The sequence below is a fragment of the Gallus gallus genome, chromosome 4 (assembly GCF_016699485.2).
Source record: "Gallus gallus isolate bGalGal1 chromosome 4, bGalGal1.mat.broiler.GRCg7b, whole genome shotgun sequence".
Classification (NCBI taxonomy): Eukaryota; Metazoa; Chordata; class Aves; order Galliformes; family Phasianidae; genus Gallus; species Gallus gallus.
Genome location: NC_052535.1, coordinates 86,824,560 through 86,849,149, shown reverse-complemented (window position 1 = coordinate 86,849,149; position 24,590 = coordinate 86,824,560). Strand labels below are relative to the sequence as shown.

Genomic DNA, 24,590 nt, shown 5'->3' with positions numbered 1-24,590 from the left:
CAGTTCTCAAAAGCAACTAATGTTTGCTGGTCACTTAAATCTTGCAATGAATGTCTTCAGAGAGCTTTAACATAGAAACTTAGTTTTTCAGAATGTTTGTCTTTTTTTTTTTTTTAATTTAGAAATCTATAAGATTTTGATCTTATGAACTTATTTTATCAGGAAATATAAAAATATCAGAACCTAGTATTTCCAGTGTTAAGCTATTTTAATGGTGTCAAGGGAAGTGAGTGTGTTCAGCTTTGCTGAGAAGAAGAATTGAGTAAGAATGCAGTAGAAGAAATGAGACGTTAAATAGTTACTCATCATTGCTTGCAGGGAGGATTGGATAGTGAATGGGAAAGCTAGAATTCACGGCACAGAATTTACACCAATGGAAGTTAAACAGATAAAACATGGGTAACTAATTTAAATCTACTAAACTGAGTCATAAAACAATGTTATGCTTTGAGAAATTGAGTCTGACGCTTGTACGGCTTCGCAGGAGGTTAAGGATGCTTGGATCTCAAAATTCAAAAGTTAGAAGTCTTGAATCTCAAGGTATCTGTGAAAACCCAGCCTGCATGTATCAAAAAAGTGACAACTCAACATTTAAGCAATGATGGCGCTTTTTGTACCGAGGATTATTCCTTTAAATTCCTGCCTAGTTCTCCCATGACTCTATTCTCTGGGATGCTATGGGCACGTCCAAGAGTGATGGGTTCGCTTCCCACTGTCTGCCTCTCAGATCATGTCTGCCAGTATCTCTTTTCATGCTTGCCACTAGCCACAGGCAAATTGATTCTTTCACTTTAATGAGAAAAATACCTCTATTCTTAAGATATGAAAGTGAATTGGAGAGTGATTGTCTGCAGTGCTGACTTATTTGAAGTTTTTGCCTTCACAGAAGTTCTGTGTAGTACTGTGTGTGAAATACACCTGACTCCACTTTAAACACTATGTAAGTTTAAATAGCTTTTACTGAAAAGAGGGAAGATTACAATTTTATTTATAAAGTTGGAAACATTTACATAAGAAGCACATATAAACAAATATTGTATGTATATTGATATGAAAGGGTGCTTAAAGCTGTGATTTTAGATTTTTTTTTTTCCTAGCTTTCCTAGTAAGTTAAAGCTCTTACTCAGTAGGGCTTTACTATCAAGTGAAAAAGCACACTGTCTTTGTTTTTAATCTCTGAGTTTCCATCTCTGAGTTTTGTTCCGTATTTGAACTTTTATCTTGGCTGCTGCTGAATGTAAATTAAATTTCAGAGCATGTCTCTCATTTTTCCATTAATACCAAGAACCTTTCTTACTGTGATCTTGCTGTTGTTATTTTGTAATGCCTAATGGAATAATAAGCAAAAACTCTAGAACTTATTTGTGAATTAATCTTTTACAGAAGTTGAGAGAGACTTCAAAGCATTTACTTTTGTACACTTCAGTTCACCCTTCTTTCAAAACAAGAAGCTGACTTGTACTCTGCTGCTTTTAATGCCTATTTGTGTAAACAAGTCAGTTTTGTATGCTATACTTGGTAAAGTTGGCACAGTTAGTGCACATGGTAAGGATGGGTTGACAGTTGGAGTAGATTATCTTAGAGATCTTTTCCAACTTTAATGATTATATGCTTCTATGATTATATATGCCACATGCTACACATTTCCAACATTTTACTCATTCATAGAGTAGAACTGAGGCCAGCTCCTCCTAAAATATACAAATACCTGCTATCAGTTATTTATATAGATACATATATATCAGTACATCTCTTATAATACACTTATGCATACACCTGAACTTGGTGCACTACAGGGAAACCTTCAGGTTGTTGCAATTGATGCTTATCAGTGGATAGGTACTTGGATGTTACCAAAATGAAATTAGCAACTGTAGGTGGTAATAGAACTAATTATACTCAGTGACGTTAGTGAGGAAATCTAGACAGTACTGATCGCAATTCAAATGAAAGTCCATGTTTCAAACAATGCATTGTTTAGTTAACTCCCAGATTGCTGAATATAATCATTAAATGGCTGAATCTGAAATATTTCATCATCAGATTTTCTTGAACACATTATTTTGGTCTTTTAATTGTAGATATCTATTCAGCCAACAGAAACTTGTAATCCTTACAATCGTCCTGGACTGTACTTTTCCAGTTTTAATTTGCCACCATTGCCATGAGTGACTACAAAAGGAGGAATATCAGAGAGTGGTGCTGGTACCTAAACCAGCACCACAGTGGTCTGGTGCCATTCTAGATTTCCCCATGGACAAGAAATCAACATGGGGCTGGTCATACAGCGCAGGATTTGTGGGAGAACCAGGATACCTGGATTTATTCCTCCATATTCATATGCATGTAAGATGTAGCAAGGTATGTGTCAGACATATCAAGGGAATCTGGAGAAAAGGAGGGAACTGGCACTGGGAGTTGAAGCTGATGAAAAAAAATGTAAGAAATTTATTGGGACTACCATTGGGACTACCTGCTGGGATTTATTGCTTTGAGGGGAGCAAACAGCAATATTTGTCTGAGGAACTGCACTTGTGAACTTCTTGAGGATAAGATATCAAAACATAATTCACATTATTTTTTTTTTCTCAGTGAATCTCTTTTGTGTGATAAGGCGAGGGCAAATTTGCATTTTTCATTAGTTCATTTTCATGTAGAATCATGCACTTAGGAATGACCTTCAAGTACAATATTCTGTATCCAAGTAATTTCACTAAGACATAAAAAACTGCAGGCAGAAAGCATGAGCAGTATAAATTGTGGATATGGTGTCTTTTTTATCTTAAGAATAATTCCACTGCACCCATTTTAGAGCTGACAGCACATACAGGAAAGCCCTCATGATTTTGGGAACTCTAATGAACTTATTTTCCTCTACATGAGTCCTCCATGCTCAAGTTTTAGACAAATTTCTTTCAGATCTATTATTTGGATCTATTTCTTTAAGTACAGTTAGTAGAACATAGCTGCAAGAAACCTAGAAACAGGGACTTCTGTGTCTGTGACCACCAAGATTGTGAACATAAGGTGTTGGATACTTGGCTAAAAACTTCAAGGATTTTAGTACGAACTTCTCTTACTCCAAGCTTAGGCCTGTGCTGCTTTAGTTTGTTTCACTTCTATTGAAATGAACTTTAATCTGAATAGAAATACGCTTTTATTGGCATATAACAATTCCAATGTGAAGGACACAACGTTAAAGATATTCTTTCAGGGAGAAAGAGTGCTGGTAAATCAGTAAGTCTCAGGATCATTAATTTGCCTAAAGGATCTTTTTAAGTTCCATGTTCCTGAAGTGTAAAGGGTTCCAATTGTGCATGACAGACTTAAACAGAGCTAATGTAAAACTATGGAAAAAGTGAAGAAATATATTAAAAACAGAATTCCAGGGCAACCGTTTTTTCTTTACAAAACCATGACACTCACCCACAAGTCATTACATTTAATAAACATATCTAGAGGAGCATTTTAGATGGGAAATAAAATGTGCAGTCAACAACGCCTCGTATTATTACTTATAAACTCTTCCTGATAATCAGCATTCCTGTTGCCATATTACAGTATAAAAATATTTTCACATGAAATACTGTCAATGTCAAAACACTATTATTACCTAGATATTCAATTTAATTACATCTAATACAAATATATATATATATAAAGTTTGCTGTTATAAATGCACTGCACCTATGTGTTTGTCCTATGTTTAATTTTTACTTCAAGGCTTTATAATACTTTAAATGCAACCTTTCCTTCAAAATATTTATAGTGAGACAATCTACTAATTAGGATGATGTGGATTCTATTCACTACAGTGAAGGAAAACTACTGTTTTCAGAGAAAATTAGTGTTTCTAGTTTGGTTTTTAAGCTGACTACAACTGACCTCAGTAGGATATGGGTCAAGCCCTAAAAGAAACCCAGGTCACTTAGACTTTAGTAAGTCATTATAATCCTACTAAAACTATACCATTATCTTGCTTATATCCCCTCCCTTCCCCTTGGCTTCTAGTTTTTTTTCATACTGAGTATGACTTAGAGGAAAAATATCACGGAAACATTAATTCTAAAACTTGCTATTTCTCAGAAGGCTTAAATCAGTAAGCTATAAAGCAAAAACTGAAAATTGCCCTGCATACCATCAAAGGAGGAGCACGGGACTGCAAAAGATCCCCCTGGGTTATTAATTTCAGTCCCTTCCTATCATATTCAATTAACTATGTCTCTAAGACCTTGCTTTCAAAGTACAGGACAAGAGAAACAAACAGCAAATGCAAATCAGAAATTATTTATTTATCATAAATAAACAATGGATGTTCATCAGAGTATTCGGATGTTATGTCAGTGCACTGTCAGTGTACTTGCAATTTTTATATTGTAGTTACAACAGCAAACTATTTCTCATCCTCCATTCAAAGGGGAAATTAACTGTTTACCTGTGATACTCCATTCAAGGGAGGCATGAACTATTTATTTATTAAATCAATGCTGACATTATTTTTCATACACTTTTGGTATTTGCAACTGATAAAATTTCACTGTAGTAGGTCCAGACCTGGGACAGCATGTTACGTATTCCAAAGGTTCAGACCGAATGAGGCCAACAAGATCCTGAGTATATTAGAAAGAAACCTACCACCAAAAATCCCATGTGCATCATTATAAAATCATCCTCCAAGCTGCCTCATTCAACTTTTAATAGGCAGAACAGAGCCTAGCAATTAACGTCACTATCTGTTATTTTCTTTGTAAATGATGTGGGTTGCTTTGTTTTGTTGTTTTGGGTTCTTTTTCTTCCAAATAGTTTCTGCTTTGCAATAATCTGTTTCATTAATATCTAGACCCCTTTTCATGGGAGAAAGTTGAACTAAATTCTTCCTAATGTTGAGAAATGTTGTGATTGTGTCCTGCATATTTTAAGAAGAATATACCAAGAAGTTCCCATTACCATTTTGCCTAAAACTAGAGCCATGCATGTAAACAAAGCCGACAGCCTTTTTAAAAAGGCATGAGATGCTTTGATGGGTCATATTCATCTGGCTTAATTTCTTTCCCTAAGCTGCACCCACTATCAATGAGCACCTCCATACCTCTGCACGCGAAATTGTTTTTCTCCCTTGTCTGGCAAAATAAAAGAAGCATTGTCAATCTATGCCATGATTTAAATGTGATTTTGAGTTGTTTATGGCCTGCCTGCATTGCTTAGCTAAGTCATCATGAATTAATATGCAGGGTCTACTGCACTCAATGAGACAGTTTGCAGTTTTAAAGTTTAAAAATACTTAGACATATCTACTCATTATTTCTTCCCTCCTTACTTCTTCTTCCCCCTTCAAAAAGGAAATGTGTGATTCTCTGGTAATATCATTATAATAAAAACTTGATTTTCAACTTTTAGTATGAGCAGTAAGATATTAAGTAAGTATCGTTTCCTCACTTTATGAGGTTTCTGCCTTGGTGATTTATTTGAGCATTATTCTCATTTTAACAGTTGCCTCTTTAAAAAATTCATTAGTCTCTGAGCTATATAACTGCAATATAGCTTTTGTATTACAGAAGTACTTATACTTATAGACCCTGTTGTCTTTATCTGAGTACATTCACACACACACACACAAAAATACACTTCTATCCTGGAAGAGAAGAGTAGAAAATTCACAAGGTTTGTTGCTCAGCAGGAGTGAGAGCACTCTCTTCTCTGTTGTCTCACAACATCTACAGCCTTAACACTGCATGCTCTCTGGGCTGATGCTGCTTCTGGTTGCATTTGAATAAACACCAGGAGATCAGCACAGACGCTTGGAATGTATGTTAAAATTACTAAGTGCAACATTTACCCAAACAAAATGGATGACTTATTTAGGATGAAAGTTATTTCTAATACTGTGAGTGAATGCACTTGCATATACTAAGAAATGTATATATATAGCTTGCAATTATTATGATTATTACTAATTGTATTATTTTATTCATTTATCATTTTAATAAGATGGAAAAAAATCTGCCATGTTTCTTGCAGTAGAAAAATCAACCATATATAACTCCATGCATGTTCTCTTAAAAATAAATGCAATATTCTTGTATTTTCTTTTTCTTTCTCTATGGGAAGAAGTTGCCTAGCAAAAGTACCAACTTTTCACAGCTTACTTTTATATGCACAGCCTGATGGTAATTAGACACTATATCTAGATACGGAAAATTATGTATGAAAACCAATTTAAGTTCTAAGAGACACTAATGTATGATCTTTTCCCTTGCAGGGCTGAGCTTCAAAGCTTGGGCTCATCCATTCCTTTTCATGGAAGCACAAGTGTGCTGCAGAAGATGTCTCTCTCAGAAAACTTTGGCTGTGCTGGAATAGAGGTGATCTGTCACACAGCACCCTCTTTGAGGGCTAAGGATGGTTAACAAGAGAAGATCCACCCAGTACAGCAGGGCAAGGTGATGTTTGCCAACAGGCTTCCCAGCCTAGAGAAGTGAGGTTTAGACTCAAAAGTGAGGTACTCTGGCTGTAGTGAGAGGTAGAGGATGAAGAGAGGTTGGAGCAACAAAAAGCTCAAGAATAACAAAACTGGGTTTAAAGAGCCCAAAGAGTTTTCCACAAATGTTTATACAGTAAAAAGAAGGAAGATCCAGAGCTCCACATGTGGTTTCTGAGATCTGATACTGTTCATATAACTGAAATGTGGTGGGATGTCTTGTGCAAATGCTTGGTTATGGTGGAACAAAACCAAACGCCTTCTTTAAACAACATAAGGAAGGCTTTACATCACACATCACATTCTTGTTCCTTGGAGATTTTAATATCCCTAACTTCTGCTGGAAGGACAACACAGAAGGACACAGGCAGTTATGACGATTTCTGGGAGAAGTTAGGGAGAACTTCAAGTACAGAGTGTGCCAGCCAGGGATGAGTCATGGCTGGGTCATATATAATTGTCTGAGAATGTTGGAAAGTTTGGTGGATATCAGTCTTGTAGCTTTGGTAAAAATAAGCCTGATGAAAACAAGACAATTTGGCCTATTGAACCTGGAGAAGACAAGGCTCTAGGGATTGTTATCTAATCTATTATCAGCCTTCCAGTTCCAGTGAGTAGCATTTCGAGAATATATGGTGGGATGATGGGATACTAAGGTGAAACAAGAAAGGCTAAAGCTGGAGCAGAAGATTGGACTACAGACCTGAGACTCTTTCTAAATCAAATGATCCTGTAGTGAGGGACAAGGAGTAGGAGATTACTGCATGCCAGGATTAAGACAGATTTTGTTTTCAGTGAAATGACACAAGTATTCCAACATGTATTAATGTATTTATTATTTTATTATTGAATTTATTCTGCAACTGAATGCAGATATTCTTAAGGCTGTCCAAAGAGTCTGTTAACACAGACACAAAGTCTTTACATGTATTAGATTTTTACTTTGATAAATGAGTTTTCAGGATTATCCATTACTTCAGAAGTAGACAACTACCTCTCTACTGGCTTGCTTAGGATTTGTCTGCTGAGTGTGCTGAGTTCCTGATTTAGATGATCTGTAAGTCCATGAATGGATAATTTAGCACATGGTGATTAAGATCTAGGATTTAATCAAAACCTGAGCTATGGCTACTTGATCTCATTATGTGGTGAAGACAGACGTTGTGTAGCAGTTAAAACCTTAGAGAGAAAAACTGAAAATAATACAAGCAAATTAGAGGGAAAATAAAAGACGAAGTGAGGATTTAATCTATTTCTGTACAAAAGTAGGAATAAGTAAGTGCTGTCTCCTGCCTGTACTGAAATTCCAATTATGTTATTATGTTATGTATTGTGTTCATCTAGTGGTTGGGAGGGCCATTTTACTTTTCATTTTTAAACTTGATTGTGATAATGTTTTTGTACTTGAAAGACAGTCTGCTGTAGGTAGGATGTTCCACATGCAATGGATCAGAACTCAAATCATTTTAGAAACAAACTATAACAGACTACATGTCAGCTTTCTTCCTAAAGATCTCACAGGGCCTGCTCATTTCAGAAACTCCTTTTCTCTGTCACTGCACAATTAGCAAAGCAGCTCATTATGAAATCTTTCATTGTTATAAATATAAGGATTAAAAGGTGTTTTGTATATCTCTGCTGGAATCCAATACCTCTTATTTCATCCTATCATTACTCAGATCTCTGGCCAAGAAACACGATGGCTGGGGTTTTGAAGGCTATGATGTAAGGTTCATATCCTCTCAGCATTCTCTCAGGACATTCCTTTATTACTGACTTTCTGTATCAATTATCTTGACTTTTTTTGATATAACTAATGCACTAAATGCCTCTGGCTGACATTTTGTTAGTATTCTATTGATTTTTAACACCAAAAAGGCCCAAGATGGTTATCTAATTTGACATCCTGTGTAGCACTGATTCTTTCACAGCATTATTCTAGCATTAAGAGTACATGTAAAAGTATTTGCAAATTTAAGTGAACTATGAGTAAGTATAGAAGATATCTGCTTCAGAACTACATTAGTAAATCCTCCTGGTTTTGGACTGCATGTCTGCATGGACACCATCATCTGTTACACATCTAGAGAATTGTGCATACAAAAGCATATTTAAAACAACAACAACAACAACAAAAAACCCTTTTCCATGTATGGGGAAATCACCGAGTCAAGTAAAGAGTTTAAAGATAAGGTAGCAAGTCTGATTCACAGCTTTTGCAGGATTCCACTCAACACTGGGCAATGGGTGAGGACAGTTGCAGACAGATGCTGAAGTGATGTTCATTCCCTGTGGCATGCTGATTCTAGGACCTGAACTATGTATCTGCTATCCCAGGACAGAAACTGAAAGATGTTACTCTATACCTTTTTTATTGTTATTGAAGGTTACAATTCTCAGGCTGGGAAAAGTAGTTCATTTCCTGTCCTTGCCCTACTAGAGCCACCTGTAAAGGCTTTCTACCCAACCTACTTTAAATTTCAAGCTACAAGCGAGTCTCGTCATCACAGCGAGCTCCTTATTTTGCAAACACTAGGGAATGCGTATACAAGTTAAGTTATTGTTACTCTGCTGTGCAGGCTCTAATCTGCTACTGTGAAAGTAGAAGATAAGAAGAGAGGGCATAGCTAGAAACAATCAAAGCATCATGCCATAAATACATGGCAAATCAGTCGTTAAACTCCTCCTCACACATGTTTCTCCCAACCTCTAAGCACAGTCAGCACCAGCTGTAACCCAATTAAACTCAACAGTTCACAGGTGTTCAGTGGAATGATTATAACACAAAAACAGTGCTCTCTTTAGTCTTCCTTAACAATTTTTACTGCTATTTAAATGTCATGCTTGAAAAAAAGAAAAAAAAAAGAAAAAGAAAAGCCTAGTGAATAAAGCCTGAAGTTCTACAAAAGGAGGAAGTGCTTCCAGACACAGTTTGAGGATAATTAAAAAAAAAAAAAAAATCTGTATAATGTTGCCCTACTCCGTGACTCTTCATTTAAGAAGATTGACTGCATGGTGTCTGCGAAAGCAGAGCAAACATTTTACAAGAGAATCATAGCATTTGGTTGAACAAGTACTTCAAGAGATTTGTCTGTCAAATGCTGTTTTTTCTTTCTGATAGCCACTCTGTGCCAGACATCAGTGATGCTGGAGTCCATTTCCTGCTTCTCCACTCTTAGAGCTTTTCAAGCAAATTCAGACTTGTATTTTTGGGGCCTCTTGGGGCTGGGATCTGGGAGGAGAGACAGTTTTAATTGTGAACTCATGCAATAGCTCCAGATCCTGCTCTGCATACAGAAAGGAAGTGAGAAGATGCTGCCTGGTTACTGGTAGTCATTAGGTTGCAAATGTTTGTCTCACTGTGGAGCAGTAGCTTTATTTTTCTATCTGTGTGTCTGGCCACACATTGAGGCTGTTACAGCTGCATGCTGGTATGCCACCTTTCAAAGTTTAAAGTTTTGTGTGAGAGTGAAGGAAGGAAAATCTAGGTTTCCTTTCCAGCTCTGACAGAGCTTCTACTTGGGATCTTCAGAAAGTATTTAAATGAGGAAAGATGGGAGAAGCTTTCTAGCCTGTCTTAGGAACCAAGTTATCCTTGGGAATTCACCAGTAAGTGGAAGGCTAATCGGTTACCTTACTATTTATGCAGAGGGTAAGGACCTAAACATTCACATTTGGAGATAGCATTTAACTCAATTTACATAAAAAGGTCAATCTACATAGCCAAGGTAACTCCTTCAGCTATAAATTTTATGAGAAGATTTGGATGTATCTGCTCTCTGTTTTGTAACAGCAGCTAAATCACTGACCACCATAATTCTAAAAAATATCACAGTAAAGAGAATGTATAGGCTTTATCATAGTTACTTTGCTTACAACTGAAATTCAACATATTCCACAATTACTGCAAGAACTCTTCTAAAAAATAGAAAATATCTTTTAAAATATTTAAGCTTTCAAATAAACTGCAAATCTATGTTATATGTGAGCAAAGAGCACTCTTTTGTCTTACATTTGTGCTGCACCTTGTACACTGAGAGTCCTGGATGGTACCAGAACTCATAGTAAGTACAGATAATAAGATATGGACAGAATCAATTTTTCAACCCTTGACATCCTTGTACGACAGCACTCCAAATCACGTATATAAATCTAATACACTATCATATTGATTCTGATTCTGTAACCTTGTTTCATATGTTCCTGTCATGTGGTATAGTATTGTGCTATTTATCTTTCTTCATTATTATTAAAAAAGGAAAATTATGCTTTTAAGTTTCTGAAAATATACAATTTTCAAAAATACCATAGAATCATAGAAACTTTTGAGTTGAAAGGGAACCTTAAAGACCATCCAGCCAAAATTCCCTGCAGTGAAAAGGGACACCTCCCCAAAGAGCTGGAAGTTAGCTTTCCTAAAATTTAGCATCCTGATTTTACTCTTTGCCTGTCACTCATAACAAAATGAAGGAAGAAGTAACAAGTTAAAAGGAAAAAAAAATCATGATAAATTGATGGGAGAGCTAAGTACTAACTTTTCACTGTAGACGTTAAGCAAGAACCTTGTTCAAGAAAAAAAGGTATTTCAGTTGTTAGTGTGCTTCTAAATAATGATCCAGAACCATTTATAAATTCAATACAAAACCTTATCAAAAAGCGATAAAATCACCTTAAGCAAAGCTTTGCCAGTAGGTAGGTAGAGTTGAACTTTCCTTTCTACTGAATACCAGTGAGGACTGTGTCCAGTGCTGAGCTCCCCCTTATAAGAAATACATAAGTATATTGGCGAGTGTCCAGTGAAGGGTCTCAAAGATGATGAAATGATGTTAAGTCTCACCACTCAAAAAATCTACCTAAAATATTCATATAAGAGTAATCCAAATGGTTGTCTAAAGAATTTTTGACCGCTACAGTATTATTTTCAGGTTTCAATATTTTTTTTTTTTCATTTTTAAAACTTTTTTCACTGCTTTCAGATGTTCTTAGTGGTTTTTGTTCCAATCTTAATGATATAGTGATTGTATGATTCTACACTGTATGCATTGCTTCCAAACAAAGTCTTTCTTCAGTGAAGTAACTACGACTTTTATTTGAAACGAGGAACAAACCACAAAATCAAACAAAAACACCCTCACTCTTTTATACCTAACATATTCAGTTCTTTGCAACATTACTTGATACAAGGAATGAAAGCAGCTCTGTTAAGTAGCTGAAGGCATGGCTAGCAGGCATCACTGTTTAAATAACTGTATCCTTTATTCTGGTTTTGTATTAGCTAAGGAATTACCCTTTCTTTTGCTTTTTCTAGGTTCAAACAACCTGTGGTGTGCAGATTGTTTGCAAGGTGCTCTATTTATTACAATGTGGAATGCTGTGCAGGAGAGACAGTGAAGGTCTACAAACACTCCATAAACACCAGGTGTTGGATTTATAGCTTTTGTTGCAATACTTAAAATCTGATTTTCTCCAGGTGAAAATAAAGCAACAGCAAATCATGTAGAGTATAAACTACCACTGATGATAGCAGTTTAACAAGTGCAAAAAGAGCATTATCATCAGAATCAGTGATGAAGGTCACTGTTATAGAGAAGTGAGAGAAAATCCTAAGTATCTGGTTGCAAAGGAGTTAGGAGTTTCTCCTCATTTTCAACTAAAAGTTGAAACCTCATTTAGTTAGCGGTTGAGACACTGTAATCCTGCCTTTGTAAGATCTGTCTCCACAGTACTTTACATTGCTTCATTTTGTATTCTAAACTTTTAGTCCAGTTATCTCTTCTCACATGGAAACTGCTGTATGCCTGCACTTGATTCTTTCTTTTCTACATTCTTCCCACTTTTATGTTTTTTTGATTAAGGAGAAGAGGTATTCAAGACCAGAGCACACCTAAGAAGCTACACAGTAGTTACACACTAACATATTGATATTTTCTCTTTTGTTTCTGTTTCTTTCAGGCGAGCTACAGAACGTAAAATATTTATTCTAAGTTATCTCAAATAACTGTAAAATGTCTTGAGTGTTAATAAAATGTATCAGTTGTGTAATTTACCCTGTTTTTTTTTTTTAATCCTATATTTCAATTATCAACTTCTAATTTCATTTTCTATTTTATTATCCAGTCACTAAGTATCATGACCTCCCTTTCTCACTCTTATAGACATCTTTCCTGTTGTAGTATTTTGGTGAAGGTTAAGTCAGAATCATCAGTAACTTCTGTCAGTTCATTATATTTTTTTCTAAATCATCTGTGAACACGTGTAAAGGCACAGATTTCAACTTCCATTCATTGTGAAAAGGGTAATTATTTCCTACCTTTTATTCCTACTCATTAACCATTTGTTAATCCATGGGAGGACTTTTCTTTTTATCCCATGACAACTTCATTTCCTTTGAAGAGAAGCATTTTCAAAAGCTTTTTGAAATTCCAAGTATACTATTTATACAAGAGTATGAAAAGTGTATTCTTAAAGGATATTTTTAATAAGAGAAAAATGTGATTTTCACATCTGATTTTTTGTGGCTGTGATTATTTCTTTATGCTCTGTTTGACAATTTGCTAATATTCTATCCAGGCTTTGGCTGAGATAGAGTTAATTTTTGTCATAGTGCCTGTTATGATGACATGTTTTGGACTGACTTAGGAAAAAAATAGAAAAAATAAACAATGTTGATAATACACCAATGTTAAAGACATTGTTGAGTAGTACTTACACTTTCACAGTGTTTTCAGCTTCTCATACTGCCCTGCCAGCAAGGAACTGGGGGTGCACAGGGAGGTGGAAGGGGATAGAATCAGGACAGTTGACCCGAAGGATTATTCTGTACCATATGACATCATAATGATAAAACTGTGAGGCGTTGGCTAGGGCAGCAGCTGCTGGTGAGGGACTGGCTTGTCATCAGTCAGTGGGTAGTAAGCAACTGCATTATCCATCACTTGTTTTGTATATATATAAAATATCACAGACTTGAAAATAGAGCTATCATAGAAATGGGAGAAAGGAAAAGCAGAATTCATAAATGAGGCAGTAACCACACAACCTCTATCCCTGAGTGAGCTGTGAGACATGTGAAAGGATGTCAGCCATCTACCAGTTGAGTGCATTGCCACCTGGATGCTTTGATGCTGGGATAATGAGGCCAGTAGCCTGGAAATAGAGGGCATAGAAGCCAGGCAGTTGGGATCCTTCTCTACAAAGGGAGTACAAGCCTACAGCCTCTGGAGGTGACTCTTCTCAGGCTGAAGGAAAGGTTTCCCTTCAAAGATGATGTTATATGCCACTTTGGCAGGTAAATAGAACCAATCTGAAGAATTTAAGGCCATCCAGCTAGCTTTACATAATGCTGATTGAGAAAAGTGGTCAGTGCTCTATCTCTATACTGACTCCTGAATAGTGGCAAATTCCCTATGGGGAATGGTTACAGCAACAGAAGCAAAACAACTGGCAGCAAAGAGGCAAACCCATCTGGGCTGTCTCACTGAGGAAGGATAATACTGCCGAGGTAGAGAACATGGTTGTAAAGGTACAACACATAGATGTCCATGTACCTGAATTGTACCACTGAAGAACATCAAAGCAACCAGCAGGTAGGTCACGCTGCTAAGATCAGTGTGGCTCAAGTAGATCTGGGCTGACATCAGGGTGAATTATTTCTGGCTCAGTGGACCCTTGACACCTCAGGCCACCAAGGAAGAGATGCAATATACAGATGGGCTAGGGATCAAGGGGTGAACTTGACTGATTGTACAAATTATCCACAAACGTGAAATGTGCTGTGATTAAGCAACCCAGATAAAGCCTCTCTAGTAAGGTGGGTGATGGCTGAAATATGCATATGGAGAGGGCTGGCAGTTTGATTAAAAAAGGAAAGCTACTGGTCCATGTGGGGATGATTCCTATGAAACTTCATGAATATTACAGTGTCTGAGGAATAAAATTTCATTAATATTCTATGCAATATAATGAAATAGTTCATGTCATATTTTAAGCTATTTTCATAGGGACCATTTTTGTGATCTTAATCTTATATTTTATTAAACTTAGAGTTGGAATATTTTCTTTAATCTTTATGAAATATTTCATCAAAGCTTAAGAAGATATTTCCTGAGTATATCATCAGCTATTTCATATTTATTTTTATGCCTTTTTTTTTTTCTCTCTCTCTCTAAGGAACTCCACTATTATGCTTGGAAATACGTCTATATAACATGCTTCATTTGAAACATTCATAAAAATACAGTTGATCACAGTTCAGCATAATCACTATTTATTTTTAAGTGAAAATGTGCAAATATGTAATGCTAATTACTCTCTATTTCTAGTTCTATCTTTAGCTCTAATTTATCTTTCCATTAAAAACAGAAGTTTTAAACTATACAGCAGCTAATCAAACAATTCAACAGAATTTCAGAAACATGTCTATTTTCATTTGTGCAGTTCTAGCCCTTCAGCAGTTTATCTTCTAGCAAATTGTTGAAATACTGTGGTAAAAGGTCACTATTTAAACTTGCGGACTTTTTACTATGATTTTTAAACTAGTTTATCTGCTTACGTTGCAGGCTTGGGCTGTGTGCAGGAATGAAGCTTAGAGAGTCAAGGACAGACTCCTGAAAACTAACTGGGTATTCCTACTGGCTGAGTTCTCAGCAGTTCTGCTGCTAGACATTGCCTAAAGACAGTACATTTCAGAAGTAAAAATGGCACTGATTATCAAGAAAATCAGCAAATGAAAATGTGATTTTTGAGAAATTAAAACTTCGGTGACAGAACAAATCTCTGATCAGTGGGACCAAAAAACATGTTTTTTTTTTTTGTTTGTTTGTTTGTTTTGTTTTTTTAAGGAAGCTGGGGAGATGACTAAAAGTTACCTGGCTTGCCAGTAACTAAAATGGTCCCTTAGGGATACTTTTGTATGGCTTGTCTGTGCAGGAAAAGTAGTCAAGGCACTTGTTCTTTGTAGTTCTTGTAATGGAATACCCACTGTAAAGAATTGCTCTGGCTTTTATGGTACTTCATACTTCCCACAGACAAATATCTGCAATACATTTAGTCAGAAGCAGAGGGCTTAGTGTATTCCTTCCTCATTCGTGATCTACTACATTTCTGTACTTTCACTTGTGCTCAAACTTACACTGAAATATTTCCCCCGAAGAGTTCACCTGCTGCTAAAAAGCTCTCACAGTTCTGTGATACAGTGCTTTGAATAGCATCTCAGAAAGAAATTCTACAAAACATGTTTCTTCAACTTATCAAATGATAAGGAAAATTAATTTGAATGCTTTTGCAGTAGTTGGTATATGTGTTTCCAGTTAAGATTTTATCACTGAAATTTACAGTGTTTCAGGGAAAGTAGAGAACAAAGCCTAGTAGACTGAAATTTGGATCTATATGTAATAGGGTAGTTCAACATGCAGAAGGACTCATCACAATCTTATATTTGCTATGGCTAGTAGTAGACTAACTAAAATTAATGTTAGCTGTGTCCCTACATTTAAAAAGTACTTTAGTAAATTCTTCTAGTGCCCACATGAGAAATACATTCTTTTTGAAGTGCCCTCCACAGAACTTCCACTGAGGGTATCAAACTGATATCTTTAACTCAGTGTCCTCAACTACTTGCTCTTCCATTGTGTTTCAAAAAATAAAGAATCACAGAATCATTATGGTTGGAAAAGACCTGTAAGATCATCCAGTCCAGCCATCTACCTACCACCAATGTTCCCCAAAAAGCATGTCCTAGGTCCCACAGCAACATGTTTCTTGAACGCCTCCAGGGACAGTGACTTCACCACCTCTCTGCACAGACTATTCCAGTGCACAGCCACTCGTTGGGAGAATAAGTTTTTCCTAACATCCAACCTGAACCTCTCCTGATGCAAATGGAAACCATTCCCTCTCATTCTATCTTGTCATAATGAGAGATCTTCTCAGAATGAGAATCACAGAAGTCTCATGGACTTCTATGGAGTGTTGATCTCCCTGAGGGGACCTGGATAGACTGGATCGATGGCCAAGGTTAACTGTATGAGTTTCAATAGGGCCAAGTGTCAGGTCCTGTATTTTGGTCACATCAACCCCAGGCAACCCTACAGGCTTGGGGAGGAGTGGCTGGAAATCTGCCAGATGGAAAGGGACCTTGGTGTACTGATGGACAGTCAGCTGAATATGAGCCAGCAGTGTGCCCAGGTGGCCAAGAAGGCCAATGGCATCCTGGCTTGGATGGTGTGGTGAGCAGGGCTAGGGAAGTAATCCTGCCCCTGTACTTGGCATTGGTGAGGCCTCACCTCGAGTACTGTGTTCAGTTTTGGGCATCTCAGTACAGAAAGGACATGGAGGTGCTGGAGCAGGTCCAAAGAAGGGCAACAAGGCTTGTGAAGGGCTTGGAGAATATGTATCTCTCTATGTGTGGAGAATATATCTCTCCTAGGAGGAGAGACTACAGGAACTGGGGCTATTTAATCAGGGGAAAAGGAGGCTGAGGGGAGATCTTATTGTTCTGTTCCAGTATCTGAAAGGTGCTTACAGTGAGAGAGGGGTTGGTCTCTTCTCACTGGTGACAGGATGAGGGAAAATGGCCTTAAGTTGCACCAGGGTAAGTTTAGAATGGATATCAGGAAACACTTCTTTACAGAAAGGGTTGTTAAGCACTAGAATAGGCTCTCCAGGGAGGTGGTTGAGTCACCATCTCTGCATGTGTTTAAAAGCCGCTTGGATGTGGTGCTTAGGGATGTGATTTAGCAGAGGGTTGTTACAGTAAGGGTAGTATGGTTAGGTTGTGGTTGGACTCTATCTTGAAGGTCTTTTCCAACCTGAATGATTCTATGATTCTCATATCTTCATTGCTTTCGGCATTATCTTAAGTGAAACACATCTTGAATGCATCTCAAACAGAATCTCATCTAATTCTTTATTATAAGGATAGCTGGCAGAGGCACTGCCAGAAACTTTTTTTTTTTTCCTTTAGTCACTGATTTTCTCATAATCCACTTTTAGCTCCTTGACCTAGAAGGTCTCTGTTTTCCAGGCCTGTATTCTCAGTTGGTCTGTTAGAAATAGACTTATATATTGCTATATTCCAACGGTTCTTTCCAAGATTATCTTATGCTTTCACCTCTCCTCTGGGAGCAGTGACCTCTTCACATTCTTGGTCCAGTTCACCAAGCATGAAATAACACCACTGGATTGCAGGCAAGCCTTTAAATACTGATTTAAGAGCAACATAATGCAGAGTAGTGAATAGATTCATGATTTACACACAGGAATGCCAATTTATAGAATCAGGTAGAGGAAAATCAAATTAATGCAAGTAGAGTAGCAACTACACCAACCTTACCCTATTTAATTCAATGGAAAGTCTGCTTAATGAAGTTAGAGTGATGACTAGCTATAGATGAAGCAATGAATCTAACCACGTCATACCGTAGAATGGCCTGGGTTGAAAAGGACCATAATGATCATCTAGTTTTAACCCCCTTGCTATGTGCAGGGTCATGAACCAATAGACCAGGCTGCCCAGAGCTACATCCAGCCTTGCCTTGAATGCCTCCAGGGATGGGGCATCCACAATCCATTATATCAATAATATGATGTATGTCATATCAGTATTTTCAATAGTGATAAATAAGGTTAGTCTGAATGAATGAATGAGAGATGTTCAAAGGGTACCATGGAAATGAGAACTTTGAAGTCTAAACCATTTGCAGAATGACAGAACAGTTGAATTTAGATATTTTTTTCAGAAATCTACACCTAAATCAGTGTCCTGTATCCAACAGTAGCTAGTACCTGTAAACTCAGTAGGAGTTGAAAGTACTGTCTTGAAGCTATAGAATAATTACTCCTTAGAATGCCCTGTCTGCTTCTCTGTTTGAAGGAGGCTGCAGGAAGCCTGTACTATGGAATTAAATTAATGGACAGTTGCATTTTTTGGTGTCCATACCCCTTCACGTGTAGTCTTTTGCGACATTTGGAGGTGTTACTAGTACACAAAGCATAATTCTGAAAATTCCTAATACCAATTTGTACTTGACTCTCCATAAGTTCTACTGGACTGAATTTCACATTTTTTTTTCCTGATACAGAAAGAGAATATCTTATTTTGTAGGCTTACCTAGGATTAAACAGATTATTAACTGAAGTCAGCAAAGCTACATTCTGATCCCATTGCCTTTGATAATCATTATTTTCACTCACACATGTTGTTATGGATGACAACATAATGAAGATACCCAAATTCTGATTTTCTTTTTAGCCTGGATTCTAGCAAGCAGAAGCTGTATTTGTTAAAAAGTTCTGGTATCACAGCTACCAGCCTGAGAAACCACTTCATAAACACTGATATTTTAGCAATTTTATAAAGCCCCCTGGTCATCTTTCCCACTGATACACAGAGAGAAACTCATATGACTGAATGGAGAAATCTTCTCCAAGTCTCTAACACTCTCTGAGAATACTACCAAGATTGAACAAACATAGTAATCACCCTACCCACATGCTGTACCCACATGTAAATTCATACATTCTGAACTTAAAACAGCAAGCTGAATCCTGCTGCTAACTTTTATAAAGTTGTCATGTAACACAGCTGCCTAAAAATACATTTAATTCAAATTAATTTACCTTATATCCGTCTGTGTAGAGTTGACCAATAACACTGGCATTTAAAGAGATTCAGCAACTGCTAGAAGTTCCTAAAGTTAAGAGAAATCTTAAGTTTAAATTCAATTACTGGCTGGTAGGGTAACTCTATGTATGTAATTTTAATTAATTAATCTGAGATTTTCATATGGAGTTGATTGGTGTGAGCTGACATGATCCCTCTGTCTTTCTTGTGCAGCAGCTGGAGATCATACAGGGTCTGATTTTAAATGAAAAACAAACAAACAAACAGAAAATGTTTCTCAATGAGTATGGCAAGCATCCTACAAAGTCAAAGGCGAGGTTTTCATAAATATCTATAGTAATTAGTTCCCAAATTATATTGATTTCTGAAAATGTCTACTTCATCCAAGGATAGTGTGCACAGAGCAAAAGGAAAAAATACTGTCATGCAGTAGTATTTGTAGGGAATCCTCCAGATAATATTGATAAAGCAGCAGGTGACTGTGTGAGCTGTGTTAACTGCACACCTGGCCTCAAGGCTGTTCCCACTCTACTCTTCAGTTGAAACCAGAGGTGCTCAATGAGGTGCTAAGGTCATCCAGGTTATTTGCATCAGAGCAGGATGCTGGTGAGGCTCCATGAACCCAGACTCTCTTTTTCAGTCAATACCCAGAAAGCTTAAGAGCACCAACACTATGCAGTAATGTACAGAAACTTGTTTTAATATTTCCCTTGTTTTCCTATAGAGAAGAGTTATCTTTTTTGGAGCAATCTGCATACTGCTTATATATGGTATTGCATTTGCTACTAATAAATACTAATATAGTACTAATTTCTGTGGAAAGAACTATCATCTGTTACAATAGTTGTAAAAATAGGTCTGTGGATTCATAAAAAGCACAAGTCACTCAGAATACATACATCAGGGAAAAAAATTAAAATTTTTGAAACAGTTACAATTAAATTCTGCCTATAGCTGTTGTTATTTGAATAAATCAATCATTTTCTGAAGCAAACCAGGAAAGCATTTTGTCTTCCCCTTAACATACTCAAGACAGACATGGGTGAAAATAAAATCCACAACTCCTCAGATCCAGGCATTTATAAAACAGCTTGAGGATAAGAGAGATGTGTTTAAACCTAAGACTGTTATTACCCAAGTATGTGTCTTCTTCTCTTGCAAGACTGAATCAAAATCAACACCCTAGCACCCTATTCATGCAGTGACAACTAATACCACCACCTTTCAGTATGTTAGTGGGATTTTTGGCATAAAAGATTCATAAATTATATTTAAGGTAAGGCATCTTTGTTTTGAATTTCTATGTCAGAATAGCATCTCAGTATTGACTGCTCAGGTCTATTTTTGATTAAGGAGGTGAGCTTTCATTATCCAGTACCTTGGACTTCAGTTCATGTTCTTTAATAGAAGCAGCATGCTTTAATTTTGAAATGAGCTGGTGAGACAGACACATTCCAGCATACATATTTATAGTCTTCCACCCGTCTATTTTCTGTGAATCACTGCTGCAAAATAGAAAACTGTTTTGAAATAACAGTTGCTTCACACATAAATCGAAATGCTGGTTTTGTAGTGAACTCAGACGTCACAGTCTCATGGCCTTTAGGCCAGTGATGTTCATAATCACGAGAAAGTGAAAGAAGTTTTTGTAAAGGACACAGAGAGACATTGTGTTGTGCTGCTTGCCAGACAGTTCCCATTGGCCCATCGATGTTGGACACCATCAACAGAGGGGTTTCCTGGAGGTTCAGGAAACTTCATGGCAATGTCTGTATTTGAAAATGTTTCAATGAGTTTCAAAGGCAATTCATTCTAACTGTGCTCAAAATTCATCAAAAAGGTCCTCTTCCACCTTGCTGTTCTGGCAGTTGCCTCAAGGACTCTTCACTCTGGGATGCACTCAGTATCTTTTTTTTTTTTTTTTTCTTTTTATCATGGAAATTTGATTTTACTCCTGTAGCTTATAAAACCTACATTCTGTCTCCCGCTCATAGGGCCAGGGAGAAACAGGCAAGCACTGGGATGCTGGGAATTAAATTAGAATAGAAGAAGGTTTGAAGTCATAAAAGGCAGTACTCCCCATATATATATATATATGAAAGTATTTCCATGGAGACCATGACTTGGGGATATTAAAGAAGCACCAGCAGAGGTGAACTAAGTGCTGTATTTTGGTGAAAGTTTTCAGTGACCCATAATTGATTTCATGTCCTGTAAACTTTCCCAGTTTAATGCTGAGTTTCTTTCTGAATACTTCCAAAGCAAGCAATTTCACAACCTCTCCTGGCAGCTAATTTCACTGTCTAAGCAGAAATCATAGAATGGATTGGGTCAGAAGAGACCTCAAAGATCACCCAGTTCCACTAGACCAGGCTGCCCAGGGCCCTATCCAGCATATAGATGATGAACTTAGAGAAAGTTTTCCTCAACTTTCAGGTAAAAATCTGTATTCTGAACTGAAATCATGATATCACCTAAAGGAAATGAAACATCCAGGACTACAGAATGAAATGTATACAAAACAAGAACACAACAAAATATTTTCCTCTCAAATAAGATCTGCCATGTACTATATTTTTACATGCAAAAAATGTACATACATGAGTAAAGAATCAAATTTTCAAAGACTATATTTCCTTTTTCCTAACGTAAATATGTATAAATATGTATACAATATAAATAATGGCTGGAAAGAAATAAAACTGTTAAGAGAATATATTTGCCACTTGCAGTGCAGTAGTTAATGAACAGAGAACAAAAGCAATACTATTCTCTCATAGCTATGGACAAGAAAAAAATGCAAATGCAAATTGAATTGAATAAGCTCTTGCTTAATTTATTGGATTAATTTTAAAATACACCTCATAATGACTTTATCCTCTGAGAAGTTCCAGGAGCTTTTAATGCTTAAAAGGCCAGATGCTGTACCATGGCATGTGTGTATTTTCAGGGATAGCAGGTCTTACCAGATGAAGAAATAACATCCTTAAAAGGTTTTTGTGCTTCAGAAATGCACACATGGGTAATTTGCCTGACATTTTAAAAATTTAATTTAGGTTTCTTAGGCAAAAGGCATAATCATCAAATAACAGCTCACTTTCCATCCATAGAATTTCCTTAATGGTTCTAAATATGATGCACACTCTGAAAAATTACTTGACTCACAAGCATGAACTTTTAACACAATTAATTTAGTTTGTAAAGTGAACAATATGCATCATTAATGACTCACAATTTCCAATTTACAGAATGGTTTCTGCCTCATGTCTCAGTCATTCCCATCAAGCCATTTTCTGCAGCTTTATACTACCTTTAGGTTTTGTGCAGCTTTTCTACCTTACTTCAACCTACCTCTGGACTGCATGATGTCCAGCTTTCATTTCACAGCTAACTACTATCAGTGGAGACATCAGTCTCGTTCAAGATAACACAGCCACATCCAGTATTCTTCTCTCTCCATCCAGAAGGGTTATGATCTTAACTGTTAAATTCACAAAATCACACAGAATTATTAAGGTTAGAAAGACCATTAAGATCATCTAATCCAACCATCAACCTACCACCACCATACCACTAAACCATGTTACTCAATGCCACATCTCCTTGTTTACTGAACACCTCCAGGTATGGTGACTCCACCACTTCCCTGGGCAGCCTGTGCCAGTACCTTACCACTCCTTCTGAGGATTCTTTTTTCCTAATATCCAACCAGAACCTCTCCTGATGCAACTTACAGCGACTATTAAGTTGTTCTTGGGCTTCAGAAACTGGTGACAAAAATACATTTTCAAACAAAATGTTAGCAGTAGGAAGTACACTGAGGTTAACCAAAACTTTCATGGTCAAGTGATATATGCAGATTGCTTGTCTGCTCCATCCTCGAATGATCATTACATTTGGGATCAGTGTTTGAAGGTTACCTCAGAACAGGAAATAAAACATACTTGAAGAGATTCTGAATAGATTTCTAAGAATCCAAAGAGCCTATAAAATAAAGGTATCAAACAGCATCAGGTTTCCTTAATTTTTTTGGCGTTAAGTCAAAATTGCCTTAAACTGCCATGAATTTTGATCAGCTGAGAAGAGACATGGAGTTTGTGGAACGATCATGGTGTAATAACTGCTGAACAAGCACAGTGAATATAATTTCACAGTTACTTCTTTGCCCCAGAAGGTAATCACTGATGCCCAAGTTGTTATACTTGGGACATGATTACAAGCTTAGGGCCCAGCTGCTCTTGAAAAGAGGAGAGCAGATGCTCCACAAAACTTGAATGGAAACAGAAGGCTGTTTGTGAATGTCTTCAGGAGTTTTACTCTTAAATGCTTGTGCCAAACCATGAAAAGGATTTAAAAAAAAAAAAAAAAAAAAAAAGGGACAGTAAGTTCTGGCCGCCTTTAAGAATGACATAGCACAAATCTGTGAAAAATTTTGAGGTTTTCAGTGAGTGCTGAAGTTCTTTAGACATACCATGGTATGAGTGAGTTGCTTTCAGTAAGGTTAGGCAGATGGTGTAACATGCCTGAGTATTTCTCTTATCTCAGATTCCTTATTTATGAGGTGCCAGGTGTCCATTCATAAGCCCAGAAGATGAATAGAAAAGGTTTCCATTCAACATTGATGTGAGTGATACTGAATGATCCAATAGTTCAGCTCTACAGCACTTCAGGATGATGAAACAGCAGGATAAATTATTTCTGGAGTTTTAAAAGTTGTGGGATTTCCCCCCACCCGAGATTGTTGAACTAAATACTCAATACAGAGAAAGTATGAGAAGGACAAATTCAGTAGAGTGAGGACAGCAAAAAGTAGGACTTATGTACTGGTGAAGATAACTGCCTTTGACTGTGAGGTAAATGAACTCATCTTCTTATACAGAGCATACACTTAATAGTTGACTGCAGTTGATGACCATCAAAAGTTCTTTGCTAATGACAGACTAGTATTGCTGTCTGCTGTTTAATTTTTTTAACGATTAATTAACACAGTAAAATATAATGAGGGACTTTGTAGAGAAATTAATAGGACAATAAATGATATCAATAGGTAATTAATATCAGTTGATCAGCTAGATTTTTTGACTTAGGTTTAATTTACTGATCAGATAAGAGTGTTTTATTCTTAAATATAACCTAGATTTTGTATATGGCTTTTATAGCAAAGTACTTTATGAAACAGTTAATTGAGGACACACTGATATTGACATAAAGTACACTTGTTGGCATCTGCACAGAAATAATTACAATGATCTTTATTAAACACAATCAGATGTAATCTGAACTAAGGAATGTGGAGTATTTTGTATTATGTCAGGGCGCAATTTGTGAAGAGTAGTAAGGAAAACAATTAATACCAAATCTCTATCTGCAAACAGCTCCCACTTGTATAGGATACTTTCTTGTCACTGTCACAGCAGTGTTAACCACAGCTTACTGGCTTTAGAAGTGGTGAAAATGAAGACAGCCAGCTGAAGTTAGAGCTGAATTTAG

General features: G+C 36.7%; 1 long non-coding RNA gene across 1 annotated transcript; it reads right to left on the bottom strand.

Annotated features, from left to right (window-relative positions):
* Positions 1-9,564: 9,564 nt before the first annotated feature.
* On the bottom strand, positions 9,565-14,692 carry LOC121110702. The gene is made up of 3 exons (XR_005859601.1): positions 13,188-14,692; positions 11,148-11,237; positions 9,565-9,710 (listed from the first exon to the last, which is right to left on the bottom strand). It is a non-coding gene; the product is annotated as an uncharacterized LOC121110702 (long non-coding RNA).
* Positions 14,693-24,590: the final 9,898 nt, after the last annotated feature.